We start from the raw sequence: 20,033 nt of genomic DNA, 5'->3' as shown, positions 1-20,033 counted from the left end.
GCACGCAGTCCGCCTGATGGTAAGTGGCTACTGCCGACCATGGACATCGGTAATCAACCCCAGATAGGATTAGATATTACTACCTAAGATCGGCCACAGATGTGCCGCTAACCCTGAGGACTAAGCTGGAACGCCTCGGAAATGTGTGTCTCCCTTACCACACCCTTTAAAGCAGAACACAGTAGCGCTTAACACTGCTGTTATTGAGACCAAAATAGGTGCGTCGGTGGTGCCGACGGAGTCGAACCACAAAGGGTACTACCACTTTCAAGTCATATTATTCAAACTTCTAAGCAAGAATCGGTGTGGTAATTATGCCTTTGGTATGACTACGAAACGTTCTACCTAAAACTTGGACTAGCAATCTATATACCACTCACTTGATAACACACCTAGCCAGGAATGCCACCGTTAATCTCCAAAACTTAGAGAATTTCGGGAATCCTTTTAGATTCGCACCTTAATTTATCACCAGCTGCTTACACACAGCGTTATAAACTTTGTTGGTGAATGCCGCAAATTCTTAGTGTACTTACGAACGATGTATGGTTTAAACTAGGAAATAAAGTAAAAATTGCAAGGGAACATATTATCTTAACTAATATTATAAAGAGGTAAAGTTTGTAACTTTGACTGTTTGTTTGTTTCGTTGTTTGTACGAGCTAATCTTCGGAAATACTGAGCTGATCGTGAAAATTCTTTCACAGTCATAAAGCTACATAATTCATGAGTGCTATAGGCTATATTTTATTATGATTGAACAAAAAGTTCAGAGAAAGATAATGGTATATATATATATATATATATATATATATATATATATATATATATACCATTATCTTATATATATATATATATATATATATATATATATATATATCGGAATCGGTAGAGACGAAAATAATGTTCACTCTATTAGTTCTCTATTAGTTATTATCAGAACATGTTGCTCTCTATTAGTTCTCACAACATAATTGCATCACAAAAATATAATTAACGCTCAACGGAGTGGGCACGGGTCGGCTAGTACGTAAATAAAATTCAAGTAACTGTTTATATTGTCAAAATAACAGTTTTATGGCGGCTCCCATTGATTTTCTATTTAGTGTTCCTTACCCAAAGGTTAAAAACGGATCCCTACTACTATGACTCTGCTGTCTGTCCGTCTATCACAGAGCTCTATTTTTTATATAATATAGGAGTAGCAGACGAGCATGCAGTCCACCTGTTGGTAAGTGGCTACTGCCGCCCATGAACATCTGTAATCAACCCCAAATAGGATTAGATATTCCTACCTGAGGTCGGCCACAGATGCGCCGCTACCCCTGAGGACTAAGCTGGAATGCCTCGGAAAAGTCTGTCTCGCTTACCACACCCTTCAAACCGGAACACAGCAGCGCCTAACACTGCTTTTATTAGGTAGAAATAGGTGTGGCGGTGGTGCTGCCGGAGTCGAACCTCAAAGGGTTCTACCATCTCCACCCAATAAATATACACTCGAAATTTAATATCTTTGATTTTGATTTTTGATTTTGATTTTTTACTATAGCTGAGAGAATGTTAATAATGATGAGAATACATTTTGTTGAAAAGGTACAATTCGCAGTCGTTTTCCTGGAAAACTGGAAATAAAAAGTTCGTATAGTCCCGAACAATTCGATTTTTTTCCGAACTGATTCCAATGATTGCATTTGTCTCTTTTTTATTGGAAAGAGTATTTTTGAACTGTTGTCAACTTCGTTTTGTAAATACCAGTTGCAGGAAATCACACGTATTTGAGAATTTCAGGACAACTACTACCTATCTGAGCAGTGATAGCCTAGTGGTTAAGAAACTCGGCCTCTCGATCGAGGGGGGGTCCGAGATTCAAATCCCAGGCACGCCTCTGATTTTTCAAAGTTACGTGCGTATTAGAAATTAATTATCACTTGCTAAACGGTGAAGGAAAACATCGCGAGAAAACCTGCATACCTGAGACTTATAAAAAAAAAGAAATCTCAAAGGTATGTGAAGTCTACCAATACGCACTTGGCCAGCGCGGTGGACTATGGCCTCATCCTTCCCATTCTAAGAGGAAACCCGTGCCCAGCAGTGGGACACTAATGTGTTGCTGATGATGATGATGATCACTACCTATCTGTATATACAAGTACTCTTAACCATATTTTTATTCCTTATTAAATTTGACTTTGAAACAAATATTTTTGATGCAAACATGGACCTTTGTTCGTGGTCACCGAAAATATGGGTTAATAAATCACATTTTATTTCATTATTTAACAATATTTTTAAAGAAAGAAAGAAAAAAAGAGAAAAAAGAAAGAATGAAAGAAGTATTACATTTTTTATGCTAGTTTAGAATTATTGTCCCACTGCTGGGTCGAACTCTCCAATAATGAGAGGAGTTTGGCCATAGTCCACCGCAGTGGTCAAGTGGTTGAGAACTTCTTAGACCCTTCAGGTACTCAGTTTTTTTTCACAATGCTTACCGTTAAAGCAAATGATAATTAAGTTTATTTTTTTTTGGAATATTGTAATATTGCGCCCAGGATTCAACCCTGCGTTATTTCCACCTCTTCTACGTATAATATCGTAACCCACAAAACTACCTTGTCGTTGTTATTGCATAAATTGCCTTATTTTAATGGGTTTTATCGACATTAGTAACGTTATAAAGCATATAAAATAAAATATACTTATATACCAAATTTCATAGAGATACCTGAAGAAATGCAGATTTTATTCGCATTTTAGCATATTTGAAACGCTCTCCTGTAAAGTTGTCATTTTGCAAAGTGAAGGGTCAATTTGTAGAATACTGGACTATACAGACACTTATGTTTAAAAAATGTCAAAAATATTAGTTTATAATATTTCAGTACTTACTTATTTATTTTTTATCATCACGAACACACACAAAAATCTGACACACTATCGAACACTACACAAAACTTTTCCAAGAAGTCACTAAACTTTTTTAGTAGGTACTTATGATCAAAATTATATTTTTAGTCTACCGTTCAAATACTTTAAAACTTAATTACTATTTTTCACAACAACTATGTAGGATTTATTTTATTTATACAAAGGTAATAAATGCACAGTTATAATTTTTTTTGTTAACTTTTAACTTAACACTTAAGTGCTAAACACCGATAGAATTAATAAACACTTATTTTTCGCATACAATCTTAAATCCAAAACTTATTTTTATTTATTTCTGAACGACAAAATTTTTATATTTAAAATCTTCATGTATTTATTTCTGAACGTAATTGTAATCGCATCTTTTTTTTGACTTTTAAATTTGGAACGCAACTGTTTGCGTCGTTCCGGTCCAACTCGCCGCTCATGCAGTGTGAGCGGTACGCGGCATACGACTGATTTCCCGCGCTCCGGTGCGCCAAGAATTCGTGACACAGAGTAAATAAGAACAGAGCTTACGGGTTGAGGCACAGATAATAATTTTTCAGCTCGCAAAAAATTACATACAGTATATTTAATTGTATATTTAATTTAAAGTGGTAGATTCCTGGTTTGACTCTAGTGGCACTACCGCCATAACATATTTTTAACGATTTGGTACGGAAACGAAATATGAGGCTTTCCAACTGACTCCTTAGAAGGGGCAAAGCATCTTTAGCTTACCTCTCGTAGAACTTCAATCTGTTCTAGAGTCGACCAAACATCGTAAGAGTGGTCACTAGTCATGGACTACATACGCATTTGCTACCTTTATATGATATAAAAATAAATAATAAGGGCTTCTATTTTAGAAGTATTTATGTATTATTAAAAATCTGATCTTTAAGTATATCATTTATTACAATATTTATATTTTTATAAAACGCGCGGGAGTTAAATAAAAATGCCGCCACTTACAGCTACAATCTTTATAGAAACAACTTGATAAAAAATTATGAAATATGGCCATTAATAAAAAACTTTGCAAATCATCCTCTACAAAGACATTTTCATATTTATTCTGTATAATAATATTTTATCTTTATTCTATCGTGACATTTTGACACTAATAGCGCGAGGCGTGTGATCAGACTGACGGTTAGTGTGATACTGTCATATTATAAGTTACTTAGTATTCACATATTTACAGAGCCGTATAAATTTAGTACCGCGATAATTTCTATACAAGTCGAAAATGTTTGCAAGAAAGTACAGAAGTTATACACATTCCTTTTTGCTTGTGAATAAATAAGCTACACTTTTTATGGAGACGTTGATTCACAAGTATGTCTTATTTACAACAAGCTTTTGCCCGCGGCTTCGCCCGCGGTCTGAGGTTTTATTAATACCTCCGAAACGGTATTTTTTTCGGCATAAAATGTACCATGTTCTTTTCTGTACCCTTGGCAACGTGTGTACAAAATTTTATGACAACCGGTTATGTAGTTATGGCGTGTAAGGGTAACAAAGAAATTCATATTCGCCTTTAAAATATTAGTTACATCTGTTGTTTCTCGGGGATAGTAATATTCTCTACCAACATCAGGCAGTTTGAGCATTACAGAACTACGATTTTTTTATTTTTTTTATAATATAGGAGTAGCAGACGAGCATGCAGTCCACCTGATGGTAAGTGGCTACTGCCGCCCATGGACATCTGTAATCAACCCCAGATAGGATTAGATATACCTACCTGAGGTCGGCCACAGATGCGCTGCTACCCCTGAGGACTAAGCTGGAATGCCTCGGAAAAGTATGTCTCCCTTACCACACCCTTCAAAACGGAACACAGCAGCGCTTAACACTGATGTTATTAAGCAGAAATAGGTGTGGCGGTGGTGCCGCCGGAGTCGAACCACAAAGGGTTCTACCACCTTTAAATTTATATATTAATTACTTTTCCTGATAAGACTGTGTAATTTCGTTTGAACTTGCATATCTTGGGAATATTTTCTTAATTCATTCCTCATGACTGAGGCTGACCATTGAGAACAGCCTTGTTTTTAAACATGTAGGTGGTGTCTTATGTAATCGGGAGTATGTCACGTGAAAAGTAAAAGAAGGCATTCTGGTACGTTCGATTTACTGGTGAACATTTTAACAAAGAGGAACAGAAGCCTATGTAATAAACCACGAGTTTATCTTATATCTAGAATAGCAATATTTCCTGTTAAAGACTACGTTAGGCTATTTGGGGCTAAGCTAACAAGTAGTCATGAATAATCTTTCTACAAAATGTACGTGTATGGATAGTATTTCCCTATATCCTTAGTACGAGTTTTACGTTTAGACAAAAATGACTGTTGTTTTGTTTGTTTTGACTGTTGTTTGTTTACGTATTTCCCATATATTTCCAATCAGTTCTGGCACAATCCAATAGAGGCGCTGATTGGAAATGTATGGACAAATACGTAAACAAATACCAAAATAGTCATTTTTGTAAAAACGTAAAAACTCATACTAAGGGTACTGTAGTATATTATGTACACTGAAGAATTCTATCTTTAGAAATCTGAAGCCATTTCATATGTTTATTTGAGTAGATATAATATTAGTACAATTTCATTTTCAGTCATGTGTATTTGGAGGAGAATTGCAAAATAAATTGGACGTTGATCGATTACGCTTTTACAAAAATTGGTAAGTTTGCGTTCAAGTGCAGTTTCGTGGTCCGAAGGCGTTAAAATGATGTATTAATGCTTCCTTTCACCGACGGACATTATCGCATTTGGATACTTCCATCTCGGTTGTCATGGTGAGGAATTATATAAATAAATCCAAATGGATAACCATTTGTTAGGAATGACGGTAAAAGATAGAAAATTTAATTCTCAAATGAGGGTATGAACTAAAAATGTGCGTATGAAAAGGCACTGTAGATCGCTTACTTCTGCTGTAAAATTTCGTTTGTTAATCTGTTAATTTATTTAGAAAAGTTAAGGTTCTCGGCTTATAAAAAGTTGGTTTTTAAATAATTTTCTGTCGAGCTGTTTAACACATTATATTACTTACCTAAATTGAAAAATTAGATATTTATGTTAGATCTTGCGGGTGGAGCGACGAAAAGTAATATATTGTATATTATACTGTACTATATATACTGTATTAATACTTCGATCAACAATACCAACGATCGAAGTATAAAATTAAATATTTAGTGAGTACAAAAACATAACATTATATACACGTAATCACTGACTACGAATTCTTTTGTGAATATAATGGACACGTACTGAGATAAGATTTATAAATTACAAGAATGTACTAAGTCGTAAATTTGTATTTAACAAAAGACAAATTATCTACAAATGCAACAAAATTGTTTCTTGCATACCTGTAAAGATTTTTGTAAGATCAAACAATGTACAGGTGTATTTGTATGAAAGGCGAATTGCAAAACAAATTGGACGTTGATCGATCGCGATGTTACAAAGATTGGCAAGTTTGCGTTAAACTCAGTTTCGTGGTCCGAGCGCGTTATGATGTATAACGCCTCTCACCGACTGTTAGTAACGAATCGATCTTTTGGACCAAAATAAAAACGATTATTTTAATCGATCTCCAGTAATGGATCGATTTAGTGAATCGATATTTTATCCTAGAAAATGGAAATTCAATTTTATTGAATTAGATTGAATGTTAACAAATGTGTTATAGTTATGTATAGACATTTCTGCTAACTGATAAGTGTTTCAGTGATTGTTTGATCCTGTCGACCATTTTTTTGTAATTTTTTCTTACTTCGCCCGAATAGATCGAAGATCGATTTTTAGATTTTAGGCCTCGATTTTTTTGTGAATCGATTTATCACACTTCGATTCGAATCGATTCAAGAATCGATCTTTTTCGGACAGAATCGCAATCCCTAGTATAACGGCTCTCACTGACTGATATTTACTTATTTGCAAACTTTTCTACAGTTTGTTGTTGCGGTGTGAATTGATTTACTCATCCTTATATTAAAAATACTTTCGAACAATACAGTTGGAAATTAATTTGTGTATGTTCTCGTGTTACTGAACCCTTTGTGTATTTATACAACGTTATAATTATAAATTAAAGTTTGAGAGTGAAGCCACAGTAATTAGATGTACTGACGGAAAATTCAATGCCTTTTGCAAGACTTAGTTAATATATATTTCTTTTTTTTATTCAAAATAGGTTCTTTACAGAGCACTTTTTGAATGTCAATACAACTACCACCACTTCACAAGGTGTTTTGTTATGGAGAAGAAGCGACAAAATTTCTTATATCTGACAAAATACATATTATTATGTATCACATTTTTACAAGCTTTTATTTAACTTGCTTTGTTTGTCCATATGTATGCGGGTCAAATCTTGCAACTGAAATTTAAACCAGTTAATCCGAACCGATTGAGCTGAATTGATTTGGTGACGTCATTCTAAATCAAATATGGCGGAACCCCAAAGACGACGGTCCAACTATTTTTTTTGCATCTTAAGATATGGGTATGGATGATGGGGTTTCTGTAAGAATATGCAATATGATTGTATCAAAAAGATCAATATAATTTGAGATTATTATTTATTTTTGTAATAAATAACTGAACAAAACAAGACAAGAGTGAGTTCAGCAACATACTTATTTCTTTAAATAATGTTTCAAAATGTATTTTAAATATATCCCGCGCTTTTGTCTTACATCATAAATTTCGTATAAATTAAACAAAAGACTTGGGATCAGACGCATTAAAAATGTCGTTAATTTAAAGGTTGCCTACCCCTGTAGTGCGTAAATCAATCGTACGTGGCTGTCAACCTTTAGTTCAGGCGTGATTTAAGGTTTGGGCCTAATTGTAATACGTTAATGTACTACGTGGTAATTTTATACACGTAAACGAAGTATTTATAGCGTTAATTCTCTTTTATAAACGTAAACCTTACCATGAGTTTTTACGTTTTGACAAATATGAATGTTTTGGTATCTGTTTGCGTATTTGTCCATACAAATTCCAATCAGCGCCCCTATCGGATGTATCAGAACTATAATGTCAGTAACGTAACATTAAATGTCTAAATTGACGAAATGACGCTTTATGTTTTGTCTCTCTTTTTTGCGAACATGTGAGGCAGACAAAAAGACTTGATCACATACTTATTGTTACGTTTACTCAGTCTACTGAAGCAAACGGAACAGAATAATGGATTGAGTAAACGTAACGTAAAATTGTGGGATGTTTTGAAAAGTTATGGTAAGGGTACAGGTGTACCTAAACTTAAACATTGTAAATATTCGTAAATAAGTTCGTATCGATGTTTGTCTGTATTTTGTTTAACTTGAAGTAGCAAAAGGGCTTGCCGTGCACCTGATGGTAAGTGGCTACTGCCGCCCATAGACATCTGTAATCAAACCCAGATAGGATTAGATATTCCTGCCGGAGGTCGGCCACAGATGCGCCGCTACCTCTGAGGACTAAGCTGGAACGCTTCGGAAAAGTATGTCTCCCTTACCACACCCTTCAAACCTAAACACAGCAGCGTTTAACACTGCTATTGTTAGGTACATTTAAAGATGCAATTTTATTTCCCAGTTAAATCGCTCCAAACTATTAAAATTCATCGCTCGTTATAAATGGCAGCGTAACGCAAATTGAAAACAATAAATAAAATATCACTTGGACAGAGTATTGCCAGATTAATAATTTAATGGCCGCCGACTCGTGTGAAAATTGGAAATTTATTCCGCGTCAATTTTTATGTAACTTGAATAAGGTCATACTTATTATCATACTTTATTGCGCTATTGCTACATTATAAAAATAATTATTTTTAAATATAGATTAAAACTTTTCACTCTAATAATAATGGTGGTCGTATATTTATTTGGCCGTAACGCTGTTTTGTGATATACAAAAAAAAACAAATAACTTCTACTTGAGTTCGTCAATATAACATTGTTGCCATTGAGGACTAACTTGGAACGTATCGAATAGTTATGTCTCCTAAAGGAGACAGAATGAATAATATTACAAACTTAGTAAAATCAAATCGACATAATTATATCTTTAATTCTTATTGAGATCATTACACTCATATTGTCAGCGAGTAGGCCATATCAGTGTAAGAGCGGCAATATAGTGGCAATATAGCCGGTAATCTTGTAATGTCGTCATAATATTGCCGCGATATTGCGTACCATACTTACCCTACACATCGCGTGTAAATGTGGGCCATTTACAGCCCCTATTGGGGCCATCAAAAATATCTACGGCGAATCATACCCCTATAATAATACCCCGGCCGCTTTATAATAATTGTTTACATTTGTATACATTTCATTGTCTTCATCACATGTAATTATGTGTCTAATGAGTGTTCTTCACGCTCTTAATGTTGAATAACTGTACTCGTACTATACTAATTAATAATATTTTAATAATACTTGATGCCAAGATATTGTCACCGTAAGAACTATTGCTTGAACCCTTTGTGGTTCGACTCCAGCGGCATCACCACCACACTTCATTTCTGCCTAATAACAGACGTGTTAAGCGCTGCTGTGTTCTGGTTTGCAGGATGTAGTAAGGGAGACATACTTCTACGAGGCGTACCGGCTTAGTCTTCAGGGGTAGCGGCGCACCTGTGGCCGACCTCAGGTAGAAATCGAATCCTATCATCACATCTGTAAGAAATCCTCTGGGATTTCTTGTCAATGAGCGGCAGTTACCACGTTCAAGTGCACTGCATGCTCGTCTGCTACTCCTATATTATAAAATAAAGGTAGAAATAGCTGTGGCAGTAATACCGCTATCGAATTACGACTATTTCAAGCCAATAAACAGACAAAGCCATGAACCAAGCTATTGTAGTATGATGAGAGTTCTTCAGAGAATTTTGTGCCTATTCTTGCGGTAAATTAACTTATGCTAATTATCTGGCTGACTTCCCATTCTACCTTGATTGAGCTATTATATTCGATTTCAATATGGCCGCCACTTTTTCCGGAGAACTCGGAATTTTAAATTTGCCCTGATGAACGAAAACTTTACTCATATTGTAGTGCGATTTTCGTGATTTGGTGTGCGAGTACGTGATATGTATTTTTATACGCACATGACTTTCCAAAATCAGAGATGTGACTGGGATTTGATTCCCAAAAGCGGAGATTTCTCATTATTTTTTGAAAGAAAAGAATAGCAAACGACCTGATGGTAAGTGCACACTGACGCCCATGGACATCTATAATTAACCCCCGAAAAAATAGAGCCCTATCTGATGTCTGTAGCGTCAAGCTACATGCGTTGTAGTGTACTATGCGATGCACTATGATTAGTATGATCGAATGTATTGAAAGTATTGAGGAGTTAGTAATAAATGAGGATGAGTATGATCGAATGTATTGAAAGTATTGAGGAGTTAGTAATAAATCAGGACTCGAAGAATACGGTCGTTTCATTTTACTCGAACCTTAAGCATCTTACATTACAGCTTTACTATGCCTGAGGACTAAGTTGGAACGCCTTTGACAAGTACTCGTATGTCTACTTTATATACCTTTCAAGCAGAACACAGAAAACTGCTGTTATTAGACGTGGGTGTCTCCGGAGTCGAACAACAAAGCATTTTTGTTTGTTTACTCCATCAATATTATAAAAAAGAATACCTACTTTAATTAGCGTTAATTAGATTTTACGTTAATTTCCTTAATTAGAAAACAAAAATATATCGAAAACAACAATTCTCTTGTATTTCTCATCATTAAAACTTCCTCTCAAATTACCAGAAATTTCGTTTGCAAAATTGTTTATCGATGGACAATTATTTGGGTCTACGATCAAAACATCCTTAGATTTTTGAGTTCAGATCTAATTAAATTTGAATGCGTAATACTCTTGACTCTTAATTAAGACCTTAATTATTACTTAGTACCTACTCAAGGTTGTTTGCAGCGATGAAAATATGTTTTGGTTTATTGAAGTTAAAGCAGCATGAGCCACTTTTTCCACCTGATAGTAAGCGGCAACTCATTGCTATTTGCAATCAACTTTTATAATACAGAAGTAGCAGACGAGCATGCAGTCCACCTGATGTAAGTGAATACTGCCGCCCATGGACATCTGTTATCCACCCCAGATAATATTAGATTCCTATCTAAGGTCGGCCACAGATGCGTCGCTACTCCGGAGGACTAAGCTGGAACGCCTCGGAAAAGTATGTCTCCCTTACCACACCCTTCAAACCGGAACACACCAGCGATTAACACTGCTTAAGCTATTAAGCAAAAACAGGTGTGGCGGTAATGCCGCCGGAGTCGAACCACAAAAGGTTCTACCACCCATGGTGTGGTGGCTGTGCCGAGTCAAACCCCAGAGGGTACACCTAATAAATTTCATTTTAGAGATCTAATTTTAAACAATCACACTCGTGACGTATTATCTGTGACAGTCGAAATCCAAAGGTTTAATCAATCCTATAATAACGGCTTTCACGTTGGTTAAATCAATATCTACACTTCAATAGATTTACGAGGAGCGTTCCCGTATTTATAGCAATGATTTGATCATTGCAATATTTTGCCTTTAATTTTACTCGCGGAGGGTAATGTTTTTCGAGCATTTGTACGTAAGACACATTCTTTGTCACGCCTATAGTCTGATTCATAATTAGGTGTCCAAAATGTAAACAAAGAAATGTCACTGTCAAAATACGATTACAGGTATTGCAAACCCTAACAAAATAACAAGAAACAAAACCTTTAACAAACTGAACAAAAAGTTTAAACGAAACTTAAAAATGGCGGCACAAAAAATGTTTTGGAATCCGATTGTGTTACCATTATCACATTTTAATTTTCCACCATAAACCTTGCTTTTATTATTATTACTGTATAGAACGAAATTGAGGTAATATAAATATTGGAAAATGTAAATGGATCTTAATTTATTTAGATTATTATTTTATTACTGTTGTATTACTTTAATATCGACAAAAATAAAAACTACTATTTCTAACATATTTTCTTGATAGGTCAACACCTTTGTTTACATTTTGGACACCTAATTATGAATCAGAGTATAAGTTCAAATGACTTGAAGGATTGTGTCATATGAGGTGTCGTTGGATTTGGCTAAATTATGGGAGTGGTGTATTTTTAAACAGTCAGTTATTTTCATTTTTATAAGTGATCACCGTCAGTCGTATCACATCTGCGGATATCTGTAATCGCACAGAAGATAGGAGCTCTACCTGAGATCAACTATAATAATTCGTAGTCGCCTTGCTTCTCATTACCATACTTGGGAAGCCTATCACAGATGTGTTACAACCTTTCAAAACTAAATTGGAATGCCTAGCGTAAGTTTCTCTACTTTACAACATTATTGAAGCTAGAACGTACTTAACACTGCTCTAACGCAGCAATATTGTGACCATAATTCCGCCTTAGTCGGAAAGATAATCGAAAAACAGTCGAAAGATTCATACACTTAAAAAATAACTAATGTGTAAAAGTACATATTCACCAATGAATTTGCGATAATACTAACGAAGTTATGCTTCTCTCGGGAGTATTTTGCGGAAGCTTAACTTCTACAGAAGGGTTGGAATAGGTGCTTTTGAATTGTTTGAAGACCATTATACTAGTTGTATGAGCTAAGGGCATTCTCTTGGGAGTACTTAGTTCGCGAATTTTAATGATTATTCCAGTGTATGTATAGAATCAAGTTGAATAGTAAATGGTTTCCATTAACATTTTGAAATTGGTAGAGCCCTTTGTGGTTCTACTCTGGAGGCACTACCACCACAACTACATAATTAGACCTAATAACTGTTAAGACTGTAAATAATGTTAAGACCTTTTTGGCTTTAGAGGAGAGTTACTTACATAAGACATTTTTCCGAGGTGTTCCAATATAGTTAAATTCAAAACTCATTTATTCAAAATTGATTCATATGGATTTTTTGAACGTCACCAATCTACAACCAACGGAAGGTTGGAGACGAAACGGCACAAGAAATTAAATTCAATCCTCAGGGGTAGCAACGCATCTGTGGCCGACTTCGGGTAGGAATCTAATCCTATTTGGGATTGATAGCAGATGTCTATGAGCGGCAGTAGTCACTTACCATCAGGTGGACTGCATGCTCATCTGCTACTCCTATATTATAAAAAAATAATAACAAGCGGCAGTGCTATCCACCATCAAGTAGATCGCACGCTCGTTTGTTTTAAAAAAGCTCGTAGCTCGTCTGTATAAAAAAATGAAAATTACACAAGATGTTCCACTGTAATCCTGAAGTAGTTATAGTCTTACCTATTAAAAAAACTATAGATACTCTTATTCTATTAAAAAAAAAACAATATCACAATTTTTAAGACTATAAATACGGATCAAACCACCAACCTTTTATATCCAAGTGAGGTAACAGAAAGTAGAAATCACATTTGGAGGCTTACAGCTATCTTTGATATCGCTTTGAAGCTTGTACAATGTACAGATGTCTTTGAAGAATTTTGAAATAGAATTTATTTGGACTTGTAATTTATTTTTTGATAGATTTCTTGTGGGTTAAAATCTACCGCTAAATCTATTTTTAGATTTAATTTTGTAGGTAATGTATGTACAATGGAATGGAAGTGCTTGAGAGGGTAAAAAACTGTGATCAGCAGCCCATTACTGTCCCACTGCTGGGCACGAGTCTTCCTCATAATGAGAAGGATTATGCTATAGTCCACCGCGCTGGCCAAGTGCGTATTGGTAGACTTCATATACCTTTGAGATTTTTTTATATATGTCTTAGGTATGCAGGTTTCCTCACGATGTTTACCTTCACCGTTTAGCAAGTGATAATTAATTTCTTGTTTCAGCCGACGGGTGTAGATGCCGACTGATCTATGTATCAGGGGACGATCTTAATATTCAGGAGTTACAAACACATCTGTCATTGGTAGAGCCATTTTGTTATACATTTGGTTACAGTCCATGGTTATGTAAGTTACTTCAATCATATAGAAAAGAAATATACCTACTTAAGGTTTTACGTATGGTACTCGTAGCAACACAACCAACTTTTTTTCATCCAGAACATCAGTGTTAAACGCAATTATTCGTTTAAAGATTGTAAGGCACACGAGACGTTTATTTAGTACTAATTGAAACTTATTTCTTAAAAAAAAACTAAATAAATATATTAATATCGTAAGGAAAATAAAATAAACTATTTATGAATTTGGTAAACTAAAATCTGCTACCTTTAGTAGGTGTAGGTTGAGTAGGCACAACTCAATGTCTTTTCTATCGAGATAAACTCAAAGGCATCGATTAACATCTATTTGAAGGGACCAAATACAAAGATAAAATAAACTTTTGAATAAATGTTGTATAAAATTGCTTTTGATTTAAAAATTATTTTCTTACAAACATTTCTTTTAAAAAGTGAAAAACAGTGGAATAAAACTGTTTTTGTTGGTGATAGAACCATTACCAAACACTACTGTCCTAAGGAAATTGGTGTGGCGTTAATGCCTCTGGAGTCTCACCTCAGAGGGGTCTACCACCTTTATTTATTTTTTATAATATAGGAGTAGCAGACGAGGATGCAGTCCATCTGATGGTAAGTGGCTACTGCCGCCCATTGACATCTGTAATCAACCTCGGATAGGATTAGGTATTCCTACTTGAGGTCGGCCACAGATGCGCCGCCACCCCTGTGGACTAAGCTGGAACGCTTCAGAAAAGTCTATCTCCCTTACCACACCCTTTAAAACGGAACACAGCAGCACAAAGGGTTCTACCACCTTCAAATTCTACTCCGAAAACACTACTGTCCTTATCTACTCACACGTAGTACCAATAGGTTACAATAATTTAATGGCCGTCCTACATATAAAAAACTAACGTATATAAAAACTTTTATCTTCAAACTTATTATTCATCATTATAATTAGATGCTACTAAAACTAAAATGTATAATATTTTAACACATAAAAAGTCTAATACATTATCATTAATATTTCACTTGAGTTCTTTTAAAATTGAAATGAAACTAGTATCTAATAAAATATCTTTAAAACAAAGCTAATGCACAATTTCATTACCTGGCCATTATTTTTATACACCTATTTTATAAGCTAATAATAAACCTATTTGTATAAAAGCTTAATATAGGTATTTTCTCCGTCAGTATAGTCTACGATACTACTTAATACATTTTGAAGCAATTTTCAATTAAATATATATAAGCCGACCAGAATGAAATAGGTTTATTTTCAACTTTGAAGGTGGTAGAACCCCTTGTGGTTCGACTCCGGCGGCACCACCGCCGCACCTATTTCTACCTAATAACAGTAGCGTTAGGCGCTGCTGTGTTTTGTTTTAAAAGGTGCTGTAAGGGAGACAGACTTTTCCGAGACGTTCCAGCTTAGTCCTCAGGGGTTGCATTTACCATCAGGTGGACTGCATGCTCGTTTGCTACTCCCATATTATAAAAAAAGAATCTTAAATGATACCATTGTACCTATCACACAGGTCGAAGGTGTTCGAACAGTATGAATTGTTTTTATATAGGTACGTTATCTATATTGGAGTAGCAGACGAGCATGCAGTAATGATGGTAAGTGGCTACTGCCGCCTATGAACATCTGTATCAACCACAAGTAAGGTTAGATTCCTGCCTGAGGCCGGCCACAGGTACACCGCTACCCCAGAGGACTAAGCTGGAACCTGCATACCTGAGAGATTTATAAAAAAGAAATCTCAAAAAGGTATGTGAAGTCTACCATTCCGCACTTGGCCAGAGCGGTGGACTATGGCCAAATCCGTCTTATTCTGAGAGGAGACCCGTGCCCAGCAGTGGGACAATAATGGGTTGATGATGATGAAGTATAATAAGTAAAATACATACATAACATTCGAAAAGTAAGAATGGAATAAATAATAAGAATGCAAGAAAGAAAGGGAAACGTTCAAAAATAAATATTATATGAAGTTTAAGTCATATTACTTTTATATTTTATACAAAGGAAATCAATTGAACGCCAATCCGAACGAGTATAATACAATGTGACCATGAATTTGAGACTTAAAACGAGACATTTCCATTAAAAATATTTACACATTAATTGAAATAGTAAAAAAAGTTGGACCGTACTTAATCTTAACTATTATTGCAATAATAATTAATAATTCGCCAAGTAGTCACTAGGCTCTCTTGGCTAGTCACTCGCACATGGAGGCTTCCGTACCATCAAATGTTCATTAATTTTTACTGTGGACGGACAGCTCCTAATGGACCCGCGGAGCCGGAAGTAACATTCAAGAAATATATTATTTCCTTTGATAAAATAAATAGTTCTGATATAATGAATTGAAATTCTCTATTTCAAATATTGGAAGCGAAAAAATCAAAGAGTATTTTATGAAACGTGAAGTGGTTGCCTTGCGCAGGCAGCAAAAACATTGATAGCTCAATTGTTAGAAACTCAGCCGTTCGATCGAGGAGTCTAAAATGGGAGTTCACGGAACATAGATTTTTTCAAGTTATGTGCGTATTAGAAATTAAATACCGTTCGCACAAGGCGAGGAAAACATCGTAAGTAAACCTATATGTTTTAGAATTAATAAAAAGTAAAAAAAACTGTGCATTCTACTAAACCGCAATCGGGCAGCTTGGTGAATTATGGTCAAAACCTCGAAATAGTCATAGTTGACCACAAAAACGGCCATAATGGTCGTCTTTGTCGTCGTTAGATAGCTATGACGGTGGTTCATCCCTGGCGGAATATACTTCATCATCATCATCAACCCATTATTGTCCCACCGCTTCTTGAAAAATCAGAAGTGCGTGCCTAGGATTTCAACCTCGGACCCCACGATCGATTGGCGAGTTTCTTAACCACTAGGCTATCACTGAATCATACTTCCCACCTTTTAATGTGTCTCTCATAGATCTTAAGTGGGATTCTTGCATTATTTATACCACTCAACATCAAAAAGACTTTCATCATCATCATCGTATCATGCTTGCTTGATACGTCAATATTAAAAAAGATATATAAATGAATATTTCTACTAATCCACTGGGTATCTAGGTTTTTCATAAATATTATATTTAAAAAGAAAATACGGTTTTAAATCCCAGCTTAATTAAGATTTTAATGCCAGGGGAAATAAATTCATTAATGTTTAAGATGGAATCTTAATAATTAAATGCTTGAAATAATCACGCACTTTCTTCGAAGGCTTCAGAATACATATTGTGTAGTCTGAGAGTCGGTTGCATTATGGGTCTGGTTATAAAATTATTATTGTACAAAATAATAATAACAATAATATAAATTGATATCTATGACTTATGTTTCAAAAGTAGAAACTTTAAGTTTTATAAATTTCTTTACAGTTTATTTTCATTAGTATTCTATGACGAACATAATATAATTTTACGCTATTTGTGCGTTACATTAAGTGTCAGTATTATGAATTTTACTTATTAGTATTTCGAAAGCAGGTAGAGAAAATGCATTTCAAATATAAATAAATATACCAGGACAAATTTTACAAATATATCGTTTACTGTGATATAAATCAAATCAAATTTCAGAACTTTAGGAATCAATATGATTTATAGGTATATAAAAACAAATTAAATATGTACTAAAAATTCTAGATCTTCATTTCTTCATAAATAACTAATTGAAAGGAATGCTTTTTTCTAACGTAAAAAATCAACATATTTCGTCACCAGCTCTCAGACTAATTACGAACATTTTCACGCAGAGAACATTAACTTAATGTACGTAGATTATATTATTATTCGGACGGCGGGTGTAATTTTGTTAAACCTTCCACTTACTTCGTAGGGTTCTCGAAAATAGATCGCCCGTTCGTTAAGACATAATATTGAAATATTTTCATCCACTCAGAATATCAGTGTACGTGCGTTGTTTTTTTAATTTTTACGCAATATATTTTGGGAAGCTAGTATATGTGTCTGGAATCCTTGTAAAGTAATTTAAATGTGAAAGTTCTGTTAAATACGAGATCAGCTTTTACAAGTTATTGTAAGAAATCTGACTGCTTAACAATATACCCTGTCACTCCCACAACTAATACGAATCCGTTTAAATCCGTCAAAACAAATAATTACAAAACTTGACGGACACGAGGGCAAATAGGGAACGGGTAGAAAAAACAATGATTTCATTCTTCGGTATTCAGAGACAGACGTACTGACAGTCAAACGGACAAATCAACAGCCTGATAGACAGCAACAAACGGACAAAAATAAAATACGACAGCGATTTAACGACGACAAAGCATCAACCTTAACATCTGACATGCAGTGAGTTTCGTGTTTGATCCGGAAAAATTCTATGATAAATTTACATTTCTTGTTCTGGTTCTGTCTATCTTTGTGTGTATTCACAACATCCAATACACTGTAAAACATCTAGTGTGTTAGTGGGCTATGAGTGTAGAAAGCGTTATTTATTTATTTAGGTACATAAGTTGCAAAGGTTTTTCGCCCTGATTACAGATCCCTAACATCACAGAAAAGTGCACAAAAGCTCGTAATTATATAAACTTTACAAAAGTAGGTTCTCCTGGTTAAAATAAACAGCAGCGGGTGAAACTTTCCCTCTGAACTGAAGCTGCATCTTAATAATCTTGTTCAGAGGAACTTCGTAGTTTGTTAGGTTTTTCCACAAGTTCCGTAGTGAAGTCCTCTATCTATTGAATGAATAAACTGTACCTATACTCTAACATGCCAGTCTTTTCAAAAAATTATAGTATCAAATAAGTATGCGGTCCATGTGATGTCAAAGGTTAAAACCCTCACTGGTTCGACTCCGAAAACACTGCTGCTGCTGCTGCAGCAGTGTTAAGCGCTGCTGTGATCTAGTTTGAAGGGTGTGGTAAGGGGTCTCCCTATAGGGTCTATTTTTCCATTCCGGCTTAGTCCTCTAATCCGTGGCCGACCTTACGTAGAACTCTAATCTTACTCGGGGTTGATTACAGATGTCAATGGGCGTTTGGCAAAGGGAGATCTCCCGCCGGGCTAGGTGATCATGCCCGGGGTGCGGCCGTGCTCCGACAGTCTCAGTTCGAAGCTTGTATATATGCAAGATGTTTAGAAAACTTCGATAGCGTGATTCAGCAGCGCCATCTCTTGACGAGTAGCGGGAAGTCGCTACATCACCCCCTGCTCAGACCGGAGGTCGATACAGTTGATTTCGTTGTTCCGTACTTGTGAAATCTTCGCCTAAGCTTACAAGCGGCTGCATGCTCGTCTGCTACTCCTATATTATAAAAATTCTTACAAAGTTCTTACTTGCCTTACTCATCCGACCTCTCACTCGCACTTTCATCAACTCTGCACGTTTCGTCTCTTTTCCCTGTCTAATCTAATGTGCCACTCTACGTAGCCCAATTAGATTTCTCACAGAGTCCTCGTGCAATCCTTCTCAAGATTATTAGATCTATCATGAGGACATAATGTTGAGTAGTAAATTTGATTTATGAAAGAAGGATCTTTTAGTACGATTCTAATAAATATTTTTTAAATACACGCACACATAAACACGCAGTTACTCGTATGTACGCACGCGTAAAATAAAATATAGTAGTTATTTAACAAAATGTAGATATTTAAGACGAGGTTTTGCCCGCGGCTTCGCTCTCGTTACGGAGTAATATTGTCATCCCCTATTTTATCCCCTTGGGGGTAGAATTGATCAAAATCCTTTCTTAGCGGATGCCTACTTCATAACATCTACCTGCATGCCAAATTTCAGCCCGATCCGTCCAGTGGTTTGGGCTGTGCGTTGATAGATCACTATGTCTGAAGGTGGTAGAACCCTTTGTGGTTCGACTCCGGCGGCACCACCGCCACACCTATTTCTACCTAATAACAGCAGTGTTAGGTGCTGCTGTGTTCCGGTTTGAAGGGTGTGGTAAGGGAGACATACTTTTCCGAGGCGTTCCAGCTTAGTCCTCAGGGGTAGCGGCGCATCTGTGGCCGACCTCAGGTAGGAATATCTAATCCTATCTGGGGTTGATTACAGATGTCCATGGGCGGCAGTAGCCACTTACCATCAGGTGGACTGC

The 20,033-nt window shown here is 35.6% G+C and overlaps 1 protein-coding gene across 1 annotated transcript in view; it reads right to left on the bottom strand.

The window, feature by feature from the left end:
* NGR-A5 (neuropeptide receptor A5) overlaps positions 1-3,004 on the bottom strand; it is a 126,996-nt gene extending 123,992 nt beyond the window's left edge. Inside the window, exon 1 of the mRNA XM_073092037.1 lies at positions 2,887-3,004. The gene's annotated coding sequence lies outside the window, so the exon portion shown is untranslated. The remainder of the gene's footprint in view (positions 1-2,886) is intronic.
* Positions 3,005-20,033: the final 17,029 nt, after the last annotated feature.

This window comes from Epargyreus clarus, unplaced genomic scaffold (assembly GCF_041222505.1).
Source record: "Epargyreus clarus isolate Ecla_fem2 unplaced genomic scaffold, WU_Ecla_fem_2.2 ptg000035l, whole genome shotgun sequence".
Classification (NCBI taxonomy): Eukaryota; Metazoa; Arthropoda; class Insecta; order Lepidoptera; family Hesperiidae; genus Epargyreus; species Epargyreus clarus.
Note: the sequence above shows the minus strand (reverse complement) of the source record. Positions and strands in the feature narration are given on the sequence as shown.